The sequence below is a fragment of the Nannospalax galili genome, unplaced genomic scaffold, assembly GCF_000622305.1.
Source record: "Nannospalax galili isolate Female #2095 unplaced genomic scaffold, S.galili_v1.0 scaffold760, whole genome shotgun sequence".
In the NCBI taxonomy this organism is placed as follows: Eukaryota; Metazoa; Chordata; class Mammalia; order Rodentia; family Spalacidae; genus Nannospalax; species Nannospalax galili.
In genome coordinates, this window is record NW_008347555.1 from 112,256 (window position 1) to 124,632 (window position 12,377).

Sequence of the window (12,377 nt, forward strand, 5' to 3'; positions counted from 1 at the left end):
GATTTTTTTTTTTTTTGAGACAGGGTCTCTCTGTAGCCCCAGCTGGCCTGGAACTCCCTGTGTAGACCAGCTGGTCTTGAACTCACAGAGATTCACCTATCTCTGCCTCCCAGGACAGTGATTTTTTTTTAATGGTACCTTCATATCTTTATTTGCTTTTTTCTTGTATTTATTTATTTACTTAGTCTGTTTGGATGAATGGGTATGTACATGCAAGTATGTGGAGCTCAGAGTACAACTTAAGGGGAGTCAGTTATCTCCTTCTATCTTGTGAACCCTGGGTATTGAACTCGGGTCATCAGCCTGGGCAGCAAGCATCTTTACCAACTGAGCCATCTCTCCAATCTCTGAGTGACTTTTATTTATTTGTGTTTTCAATTCATCTGTAAGTAATATATTATTCTGGGTAATCAAAAAGAAAATTCAATAAAAGTAGTAAGAAAATCATCACTATAGGTAGGCTGGGGATATAGCTCAGTTGGTAAAGTACTTGCCTAGCACAAACAAGGCTGAGTTTGATCCCCAGTACTGCATAAAACCAGATATGGTTGCACATGGCTATAATCCCAACACTTGGAAGTTAGAGTCAGGAGGATTAGAAGTTCAAGGCCAGCCTGAGATTTTGTGTTAAAAAAAAAAAAAGTGAAAGGGGCTGAGCAAATGGGGTATTTCTTGACAGTGTTAGGGAAAGTGTTCAGGAGCCATTTTTATTTTTACTTTTTGGGTTTTTTTTTTTTGAGACAAGGTCTCACTCTGTAGCCCAGGCTGGCCTCAAACTCAAGGGGGTTCTCTTTGCCTCAGCCTCCCAAGTGCTGGAATTAAAGTCACATCACCATGCCCCAGCGAGGAGCAATTCTTTTTCAAATAAAGATGATGATGACTGGTTCACCTTTTATGTTCGAAGAACTTAGCTGATGCTAAGTTTTGCAACATTACTTGCTGAGTCAACAAGAACCCCTCAAGACAAACTGTACTGAACAGAAACATGGGTAAATATCTTTACTGTTACTAGAAACAAATTTCAAAAGGATGTCAAATTGCAAATTGTAAACAAAGTCATTTCCCCAAGTGAGTCCTTGGGAATATATTTTGTGTATTGCCCTTCTGGAAGATACATACTGGAAATGTGAATACTTGGAGCAATTCTCTGAACATTCACAAACATAGTAAATACTTGGAGCAATTCTATGAACAGTCACACACACCAGTACATACTAAAAGAAAAAAACTGGGTACTGGAGTGATGATTCAGCAGTTAAGGACACTGGCTGCTCTTGCAGAGGACCTGGGTTCAGTTCCCAACACCACATGGTAGCTAAATCATCCTTAACTCCAGTTCCAGGGAATCTGACACCCTCTTCTGGCCTCCACAGGCATTGCAGGACAAGTATGCATCTACTTACAGGCAAGGAAAACACTCATACATGTAGAATAAAAATAAATAGGTCAAAAAAATTATTTTTAAGGAAAAGTCAAACATCAAACTGAAGAGAATATATCAGCAACTTCATGGAGTGCATCCTGGTCCTGGCCTGGAACTCTCTGTATGGACCAGGCTGACCTAGATCTCACAAAAATCCATCTGCCTCTGCCTCCTGAGTCCTGGGTTTAAGGAGTGTGCCACCATACCCAGCCACACTCACATTTAGTATAGCAGTAACTGAAGTCTGGGCATTATGATTAATATCTTCTGGGAAAATTGATAATCTGACATACAGGACCTTATCTAGCACATTTTGTTTTCTATGAGTATCAGAAGCATTTACCAAAGTGTGGAAGAAGCAGGCCTAGGACTCCAATCTGAGAAACAATTTTGCCTTGCAAGGAAGGTCTGAGTCACTTTGAAGGCTGATCTCTGAGACTCTTGTGACGTGTTTGAACTTAACTTGGTTTGCCACACCCCTCACTCATCAAGGCAGACTTGTAAATCAGGAGACGCAGCCTGGCGTTCACCTGCAGGGCAAGGTGACAGTGCCACCTACCAGGTGTTTCTATAAGAAGTGGCATGGTGTCTACTGTGGTCCCAAGAGCATACCTAGTTGATGTGTCTGATAGAAGTTCCAGAAAAGAGCCGGGCATGGTGGCACATGCCTGTAGTCCCAGCACTTGGGAGGCAGAGGCAGGTGGATCTCTGAGTTCAAGGCCAGCCTGGTCTACATAGTGAGTTCCAGGACAGCTGGGGCTACAGGGAGACCTTGCTTCAAAAAGATGAAAAAAAAAAAAAAAGTACCAGAAAAGCTGTGGTCAGGGCTCTGTCTGGAACTTTGCACTTAGAAGACCATCTTACACCCTAACATTGGTGGCAAGTAGGAAGAAAATGCCAGCATTGGACTGCTGTAGCTGAAATTTAGTGGATGTAAAGGTTTCTCAGTTAAAGAGAATTACCTCACTAATACAACATACTACAGAACACATGCACGAGAAGAGGCGTCTGTGACTCTCAAAACAGCTAATCTTGTCAGTTTTTTAAAATATTTTATTTATTATTTTACATGTACAAGTGTATTGCCTATATGTATGTGAGTGCACCCATGTCATACAATGCCACAGAGGTCAGAAGAGGGCTTCAGATTCCCCTGGAACTGGAGTTAGGACGTGTCTTAGTTTGTTCTTCATTGCTGTGACAAAACACTCTGACCAGTACCAACTTGGGGAGGAAAGTTCTCCCAGGTCGCACGCAGTTCATCAGGGAGCCCAAGGTAGGAACTCAGGGCAGGAACTTGGAGGCAGGAGCTGGAGCACAGGCCATGGAGGAATGCTGCTTACAGGCTTGCTCCCTTGGCTCCTGCTCAGCCTGCTTTCTTATGCAACACAGGCCCACCTGCCCAGGGGTGGCACCACCCACAGTGGGCTGGGCCCTCCCACATCACTCATCAAGAAGATGCCCTTCAGACATGGCCCTTGAACCCAGGTGTGTCAAGTTGACACTAAAGCTATCCAGCACAGGATAGTTCATAGTCACCATGTGGGTGCTGGGAATCAAACCCAGGTCTTCTGCAAGAGCAGCCAGTGCTCTTAACCACTGAGCCGACTCTCCAGCCCCAAGTTGGCAGTTTTTAATCAAGACTGAGCCATATTAGAGAGTGCAAAGAAAACTGAAATACTGTTCTGTGTGCCAAACATTTCACATGAATATTAGGATTTCCAGAGAGTGACCAAAGAATTCAGAAATGTTTAAAAAGAAAAACAAACAAACAAAAAACCCTCTGACACACTGGTTAGGCCAGTACTCAGAACCTTGTAATCTCATGTCCAATAATCACTTTTAAGTTCCCTATTGCTCTCTCATGTGCCACTAGCAATAGTGAAAAGAGATACATTCCTTAGTAAGATCATTTTAGAGGTGCCCTCAATTTCTGTGTGTATGAGTGTGTATGTGTGTGTGTGTGTGTGTGTGTGTGTGTGTGTGTGTGTGTGTATGTTTTGTGAGTGAGGTATGGACATGCTTGTGAAAATATAGAACAACTTTCCCAGAGTCACTTCTCTCCTTCCATCTTGTTAAGGGACAGTCTGTCTTGTGCTACTGGGATTACAAATACTACTAGCCATTAGAGACCACTGATTTACATTGGAAATGTAGTTGGAAACACTGCCTTACCAAAACTCTGATGAAAACATGCATGACTATGCAAAATGGCACCTCTGGTCAAGAATGACTGTGTGGTGAAAACTGCATAAGCATGTGTTGAGGCAAAGGACTGCTTCCCACCCCCCAAATTATACAAGGAAATAACACTCAGACCACTGGTCACAATGCCCTGTTATGCTTAGCTAGTTTTCATTGTAGTAAACAGATTCTTTACTTTAAAAAACATACCTAGAAGTCTTGAGGATGTTTTCTCAGGACTGACTGCACTAAATAAAAGTCACACTGTTTGCCCTGCCTACACAATATTAAAGCAGTGAATATATAGTGAAACAGGAGCTTGGGGCCTCTGTTCTCAGTAGAGAGCCTCCTAGTTCCCCCACTCTTGAGATTTGAATTAAGTGTTTTGTCTTTCCTTTGTGATCCACTGTCCCTCTTCAAAGGTTCTTTGAACCCCTGCCATATTGGATGTAGCAAATAACTACCACATCTTTTTTTTTTTTTTTTTTTTTTTTTTTTTTTTTTTTTGTCTTTTTTGAGACAGGGTCTTCCTGTAGCCCCAGCTGTCCTGGAACTCACTATGTAGACCAGGCTGGCCTCAAACTCACAAAGATCCACCTGCCTCTGCCTCCCAAGTGCTGAGATTACACCCAGCCTCACATCTTTTTTTTTTTTTTTTAATGTGGTTTTAGGAATCAAACTCAGATCATCAGGCTTGCACAGTAGGTAAGCCATCTCATGTTTTTGATGCATTATCTCATCTCAAGTTTTTGATGCATTATACCTTTTCCTTTAGCAATGCTTTTTCTTTTTAATTAAAAAAAATTTACTTTATGTAAAACTTTAATTTTTAGTTTATTTTTGCATCCATGTATGTATGTGCATCATGTGTATGCAGAGCCCTCAGAGGCCAGAAGAGAGTAGAGTTGTAGATGGTTGTAAGCCACCATATGGATTCTGGGAACCAAACCTGGATCCTCTGAAAGAGCAGCAAATGTTCTTAACTGCTTAGCCATCTCTCCAGCCCCACAAACTAATTTCAGTCCTGGGGAAGATGGTCCAGAAATACAGATGACCTCAAAAATACATATACATGGATATTCATTAAAACCTTACTGGGCTGGAGAGATGGCTTGGTGGTTGAGAACACTGGTTGTTCTTGCAGAAGACCTGGGTTCGAATCCCAGCACCCACATGGTAGCTAACAACTGTCTGTAACTCCAGTCTCAGGGGATCCGACAGCCTCTTTTGACCTCTGTGGGCATTGCACGACAGGGGTGCACTTACCTACATGCAGGCAAGGCATGAATACACATAAAATAAATAAAATTTAAAACCTTACTTGGGAGCTGGGCATGGTGGTGCATGCCTTTAGTCCCAGCACTTGGGAGGCAGATGCAGACAGATCTCTGTGAGTTCAAGGCCAGCCTGGTCTACATAGGACGGCTGGGGCTATAGAGATACCCTGTCTCAAAAAGACCCCCCACCCCAAGCATCCATAACTCCAGTGCCAGGGAAGTCCGACATCCTCTTCTGATCCCTGTGCACATTGCCCAACATGGGTGCACTTACATACATGCAGGCAATACACTCATACATAAAAAAATTAAAAACCAAAAAACCACCTTACTTGTCAGAGCTGGAGAGATGGCAGTTAAGAGCACTGGCTGCTCTTGCAGAAGATCTAGGTTCAGTTCCCAGCACCCACATGGTGACTAACAAACAACCACAATTCCAATTCCAGGGAATCCAACACCTTCTTCTGGCCTCCCTCCTCAAATATTGCATACACATGATACACTTACATACATGCAGGCAAAACATTGATAGCAGTCAGTGTAGTGCCCTTAACTGCCAAGCTGTCTCTCCAAGTCCTCCTCCAATATTTTTTAATTAAAAAAAAAAAAAAAACCTGGGAGGCAGAGGCAGGCGGATCTCTGTGAGCTCAAGGCGAGCTTGGTCTGCATAGTGAGTTTCAGGCCAGCTGGGGCTACGGGGAGATGCTGTCTCAAAAAGACCAAGAAACAAACAAACAAAAACCTTATTTGTCCATTATTGAGGAAGAAAATTTACCTAACATAGAGATATAACATATATACTACTACTTTATACACACACACATATACATATATATGTATGTATGTATATCCCACTACTATATATACTTGTTAAAAAAAAGAAGGCAGGGGCTGGAGAGATGGCTCAGCAGTTAAGAGCACTGACTGCTCTTGCAGAGGACCCAGGTTTGATTCCCAGCACCCACATGGCAGCTACAAACCATCCTTAACTCCAGTTCTAGGAGAATCTGAAGCCCTCTTCTAACTTCCAAGGCATTGCAAAACATGGGTGCACTCACATACATGCAGGTGATATACTCATACACATAAAATAAAAATAATAAATTTAAAAGAAGAAGGCACTAAGAATATCCATGACATAGTCTGGAGAGATGGAGAGTTTGAGTGCTCATTGCTCTTGCAAAGGACCCAAAGTCAGTTCCCAGCACTTACATCAGGTGGCTCCCAACTGCCTATAACTCTAGTTACAGGGGATTCAGCTTCCTATTCTGGCTTCCATGGGTACCTGCATGCATGTAGTACACATAAATTCATGCAGGCACACGTACACATAAATAAACAATAATCAGAATAAATAATAAAAAAGAATATCTATGATATGCCTGCTGGCATGGTCTCATGTAGCTCAGGCTGCCTTTAAACTCCTGATCTACCACCTCCTATTTTAGTTTTTGGTCTTGTTTTGTTTTTTTGAGACAGGTTCTCCCTTGTAGCCCCAGCTGGCCTGAAACTCACTGTGTAGACAAGACTCACCTCAATTTCACAGAGATCCACTTGCCTCTGTTGGAATTGAAGGCCTGTGCCACTGTGCCCAGCTTCAGTTTTTAAAAAACCAAAAAAAAAACCTGTATATGTATTGTGTTTACAGTAAACATGTAGCAGTTTTGTAGTAACTTCTAAAAGTACCCAAGTTATTACCTTAAAATATGTTTGAGGGTGGGGGGATTGTTGCTACAGAGATGACTCAGTAGCTAAGAGAATGTACTGCTCCTCCAGAGGACCAAAGTTCGATCCTGGCCCCCACATCTGGCCAACTCACAACTACCTGTAACTCCAGTTCCAAAGGAATCCAATGCCCTCTTGTGGCCTCCTCGAGCACCAAGCAAACACAGGGTGCCCATACAGACATGCAGGCAAACACTCATACACATAAAATAAAAATAAATCTCAAGAAAAACAACTTGGTGAAACATTAAATATTTTCATTAGAACTTAGCCCTAGGTGATAGGTGAGTCTCTCTTGAAGAATCCCACACCCATGCCTTTATTTTCTTCCAGAGTACCTCCTTTTTTCTCAACACCCTTGTGTAAAATCTATATTAAAATATCTTTTTTTCTTTTTTTGGTCTTTTTGAGACAGGGTCTCCCTGTAGCCACAGCTGGCCTGGATTCACTATGAAGATCAGGCTGGCCTTGAACTCACAGAGAATCACCTGCCTCTGCCTCCCAAGTGCTGGGACTACTCATAGCACTTGGGAGGCAGAAAAACGAGGATCAGGAGTTCAAGGGCATCTTCTGCTTCATAGCTAGTCAGAAACCAATCTAGGCTATGTGAGATCCTGCCTCAAATCAATAAAATAAAATAAAATAATAAAATGCAAGCTTTTGAGCAAAAATGAAGATTTGGGAATTTCTATCCACTATTGTTAGTGAATACATTCCTAAAACCTAGACTTTCTGGTGGCTTAGGTAATGCTATTAATAAATGTGGCCTTTGGAAGCTGGAGAGATGACTCAGCTGGTTAAGAGGACTGGCTGCTCTTGCAGAGGACCTGAGTTCGGTTTCCAGCACCCACTTGGTAGCTAACCACAATCCTTAACTCCAGTTCCAAGGAACCCGATGGCTTCTTCTGACCTCCATGGGCACTGCATGACATAGGCACACTTACATATATGCAGGCAATACATTCATACACATAAAAAATTTTTAAATAATAATAAAATATTTCTAAAAATTAATGTGACCGTTGATATTATATTAAAAATGTGTCAGGCCAGCAAGTTGGCTCAACAGATAAAGGCACTTGCTGACAAGCCTAATGACCTAAGTTTGGTCCCTGGGACCCATATGGTGATAAGAAATAACTCCTCCAAGTTGTCCACACCATGGCAAGTACTCACCCTACCCAATAAATGAATAAATGTAATAAAAAAAAATTTTAGGAACTGGGGAGATAACTCAGTGGTTAAAGAACTTGCTCCAGAAGCATGAGGACCAGAGTTCAGATCACCAGAATCCATATGAATGCCAAGTGGGTATGGTAGCCTGCTGTAATTCAAACCTTGGAGGGCAGAAACAGGATCCCCAGGCCAAGCTGGCTAGCCAAACTAGCCATTTCAGTGAGCTCTGGGTTTGACTGAGAGACCCTGCATCAACTGTGGGCCTCCACATGCCCACAAGTGTACATGTACCCACATAAATACAAAACATGCATACACACATACATGCACAACACACACACATGAAAAGAAAAACAAATTTAAGTTGCTTGATGTGTCCATGACATGGTGACTCACAACTATCATCCTAAAATTTAGCACTTAGGAAACCAAGGCAGGAGAATTGCCTCCAATTCCCAGAAAGCCTGAGCAACAGTGTAAGATCCAACTAGAAAAAAAAAATGGTGTGTCACTATTTGAAAGATCTACATAATTCATTCAGCCAGTATTTTCCAACTATCAATGCGTATTATAAAATCATGCACAAGGGAGATGGCTCATTAGGCAAACTGCTTGCCAGGGCCTGAGTTTAGATTCCCCAGTACCTACATAGAAACTCAGGCATGGTGGCCCATAATCGCAGCACTGGAAAGACAGACAGAAGGGATTCCTGGGGTTTGCTGGCCACCCAGTCTAGCCAAATCAGTGAGCTCAAAGTTCACAGAAAGAAGCTGTCTCAAAAAACAAGAGGGGGTGGTGTGGTGGAGTTTGTCTTCAATCCTAGCATGCAGGAGGCAGAGGCAGTTGGATCTCTGAGATAGAGACCAGCTTGGTCTATATAGTGAGTTCCAGGTTAGCATGGGCTACAGGGAGGCCCTGTTTTTAATTAATTAATTAATTAATTAATTAAATGGTGGAGAGCAATTAAGAAAGATACCCAGCCTCAACCTCTGGCCTCCACATTCACATGCACTCATGTACATACATGAGCACATACATAAACATTTACACACACACAAATCGTGCATGAGGGGCTGGATAGATGGCTCAGCAGTTAAAAGCACTGACTGCTCTTGCAAAGGACCAGGGTCTGATTCCCAGCATCCACATGGTGGCTACAAACTGTCCTTAACTCCAGTTCCAGGGGAATCTGAAGCCCTCTTCTGACCTCCACAGCATTGCACAACATGGTTGTGCTCTTAACCACTGCATGCTACATACATGCAGGTAATACACTCATACACATAAAATAAAAATAATAAAATATTTTTTAAAAAGTCAAGAATGCTGGGCGTGGTAGCACGTGCCTTTAATCCCAGCACTCAGGAGGCAGAGGCAGGTGGATCTCTGTGAGTTCAAGGCCAGCCTGGTCCACATAGTGAATTCCAGGACAGCTGGGGCTACAGGGAGACCCTGTCTCAAAAAGACAAAAAATAATAATAATAATAAAAAATAAAAAAATAAGTCAAGATTTCTGTTCACATTCTTTCATAAGCAGATAAACTTTTTAAAAAATCATGCATGAGCCGGGCGTGGTGGTGCACACCTTTAGTCCCAGCATTCAGGAGGCAAGGCAGGTGGATCTCTATGAGTTCAAGGCCAGCCTGCGTGGTGGCGCATGCCTGTAGTCCCAGCACTTGGAGGCAGAGGCAGGCGGATCTCTGTGAGTTCGAGGCCAGCCTGGTCTACATAGTGAGTTCCAGGCCAGCTAGGGCTACAGGGAGACCCTGTCTCAAAAAGACAAAAAAAAATTGTTTATTGCACATCAAAAAAATAAATTTTTATTATGTTACTCAAAAAAAAAGACAAAAAAAAATCATGCATGAACAAAAGATGCAATTCAAAATACAAAATAGGCTAATGTAGTCCTATGAAAATTTTGTAGTTTCAGCCTTTAAGAAACTATTAGTTGGAAGTGGCAAGATGAAAGTGCTTGCCATTTGGCCTGATGGTCTGAATTGATCCCTGGGTCCCACAGTGGGACAGAGCAAACAGGCTGTCCTTTGGCCTCCATATTCAAGCTGTGCACCATGCACACTGCACTCACACATATATGTCATACAGGCACATAAACAATGATAATAGTAAATAAAATACAAAGTTTAGAAAAGCTGAGTGTGGTGGTGCATACCTTTAATCTCAGCACTCAGGAAGCAGAGGCAGGATGATCCCTGTGAGGTGAGCCCAGCATAGTCTACATAGTGAGTACCAGGCTAGCTGGGGCTACAGAGAGACCCTGCAAACAAACAAACAACTATTAGTTGTCAAGATAGGTGTGGCAGTAAATGCCTGTAATACCAACATTCAGGAGGCAGAAGCAGGAAGACTGCCAGAAGTTCAAGACCAGCCTGTTCTACATAATGAGCTCTAGGGTCAGCCAAAGCTACATAGTAAGATCCTGCCTTTAAAAAAAAAAAAAAAGAAAATATGCCAGGCGTGATGATGCACGCCTTTAATCCCAGCACTTGGGAGGCAGAGGCAGGGAGAACTCTGAGTCCGAGGCCAGACTGGTCTACATAGTGAGTTCCAGGCCTGCTGGGGCTACAGGGAGACCCTGTCTCAAAAAGACCAAAAAAAAAAAAAAAGTGTGTGTGTGTGTGTGTGTAGCCTGGAAAGATAGCTCAATGGTTAAGAGAACTGGATGTTCTTTCAGAGGACCTGGGTTTGACTCCCAACACCCACTTGGCCGCTAACAACCATCCATAACTCCAATTCCAGGAAATCTGACACCTTCTTCTGATCCCTGAGGGCACTGCATGACAGGGGTGCACTTGCACACATGCAGGCAATACACTCATACACATAAAATAAAAATAAAATAGTTTAAAAATATATATTTAATAAAATGTAATCCATATATTACACAATCCATCTGCCTTTACTATCATTTATTTCAATGGCCTTTATTATATTCAGACTTATACATCCTTCACATCTATTTTATTTTATTTATTTTTTTGAGGCAGGGTCTCCCTGTGCCCTAGCTGGCCTGAACGTACTATGTAGACCAGGCTGGCCTTGATCTCACAGAGATCCACCTGCCTCTGCCTCCCAAGTGCTGGGATTAAAGGCATGTGCCATTATGCCTAGCGCTTCACACCTATTTTGGAACATTTTATCACCCCTAAATGAAGTCCTATATCCCGTAGTCATTATCCATAGCCTCCCAGCTCTAGGCATCCACTAGTCTACTCTATAGATTTGCTATTTATGGCTATTTAATGTATGTGAAATCACACAGTGTGTGGACTTTTTGACTAGCTGCATTCACTTGGACTGTCTTCAGGGTTCATCCCTGTAGCATGAAACAATGTTTCACTCCATTTTATGACTAAATAATATTCCCTTATATGGATATAACACACATTCTTTACGCATTCATCTGTGTGGGATGGTAGATCATTGGGTTGTTTCACTTTGGGCTATTATATATAATGTTATTGTGAGCATTTATATATAAGTTCTTGAGGAGACATAATTTTTTTTGGTGTTTATCGAGACAGAGTTTCCTGTAGCCCCAGCTGGCCTGGAACTCACTATGTAGACCACGCTGACTTTGAACTCACAGAGATCTGCCTGCCTCTACCTCCCGAGTGCTGGGATTAAAGGAATGCACCACCACGCCTGCCTGACATAATTTTTCATTTCTCTTGGATATATACTTGTCAGATGACCAGTGTGAGTCTAGCCTTTTAAAGATCTGCCAGACTATTTTCCAAAGCAATTGAACCATTTTATATTACCATCAACAGTTTTAAGAGTTCCTATTTCTTTTTTCTTTTTTTACAAATATTTTATTTATTATTTTTATTTTATGTGTATGAGTGTATTGTCTGCATGTATGTGAGTGCACCTGTGTCGTGCAATGCCACGGAGGTCGGAAGAGGGCTTCAGATCCCCTGGAAATGGGGTTAAGGACAGTTCGTAGCTGCCATGTGGGTGCTGGGAATCGAGCCCAGGTCCTCTGCAAGAGCAGTCAGTGCTCTTAATCCCTGAGCCATCTCTCCATCCCCAAGTTCCTATTTCTTAAAAAAAGAATTCCTATTTCTTTTTTTTCTTTTTTAAAAAATATTTTATTATTTATTTTATGTTTATTGCGTACATGTATGTAAGTGCAATGCCTATGGAGATCAGAAGAGGGTGTTGGATTCTCCTGGACCTAGAGTTACAGATGGTTGTTAGCCACCATGTGAGTACTCAGAATCGAACCCAGGTCCTCCTCAAGAGCAGCCAGTACTCTTACCCACTGAGCCATCTCTCCAGCCCCAAGAGTTCCTATTTCTTGCTAGGCATTATGGCTCATGCATTTAATTGAGGTCAGCCTGGTCTACATAGTGAATTCCAGGACAGCTGGAGCTACAAGGACACCCTGTCTCAAAAAGAAAAAAAAGTTCCTATTTCTCTAAATCTAAATCCTCATTAACACATTATTATTATCTGTCTTTTTTATTATTGTTGTTATAAGTATCCTAGTGAGCTTGAGTGACATCTCATTGCTCATTGTGGTTTTCATTTTTATTTCCCTGATAGTTTATAATGTTGAAGATCTTTCA

The 12,377-nt window shown here is 42.1% G+C and overlaps 1 long non-coding RNA gene across 1 annotated transcript in view; it reads left to right on the plus strand.

Annotated features, from left to right (window-relative positions):
* Nucleotides 1-12,377, plus strand: part of LOC115072239 — a 31,279-nt gene that overhangs the window by 8,921 nt on the left and 9,981 nt on the right. Inside the window, exon 2 of the long non-coding RNA XR_003851304.1 lies at nt 4,279-4,312. This is a non-coding gene — a long non-coding RNA (uncharacterized LOC115072239). The remainder of the gene's footprint in view (nt 1-4,278; nt 4,313-12,377) is intronic.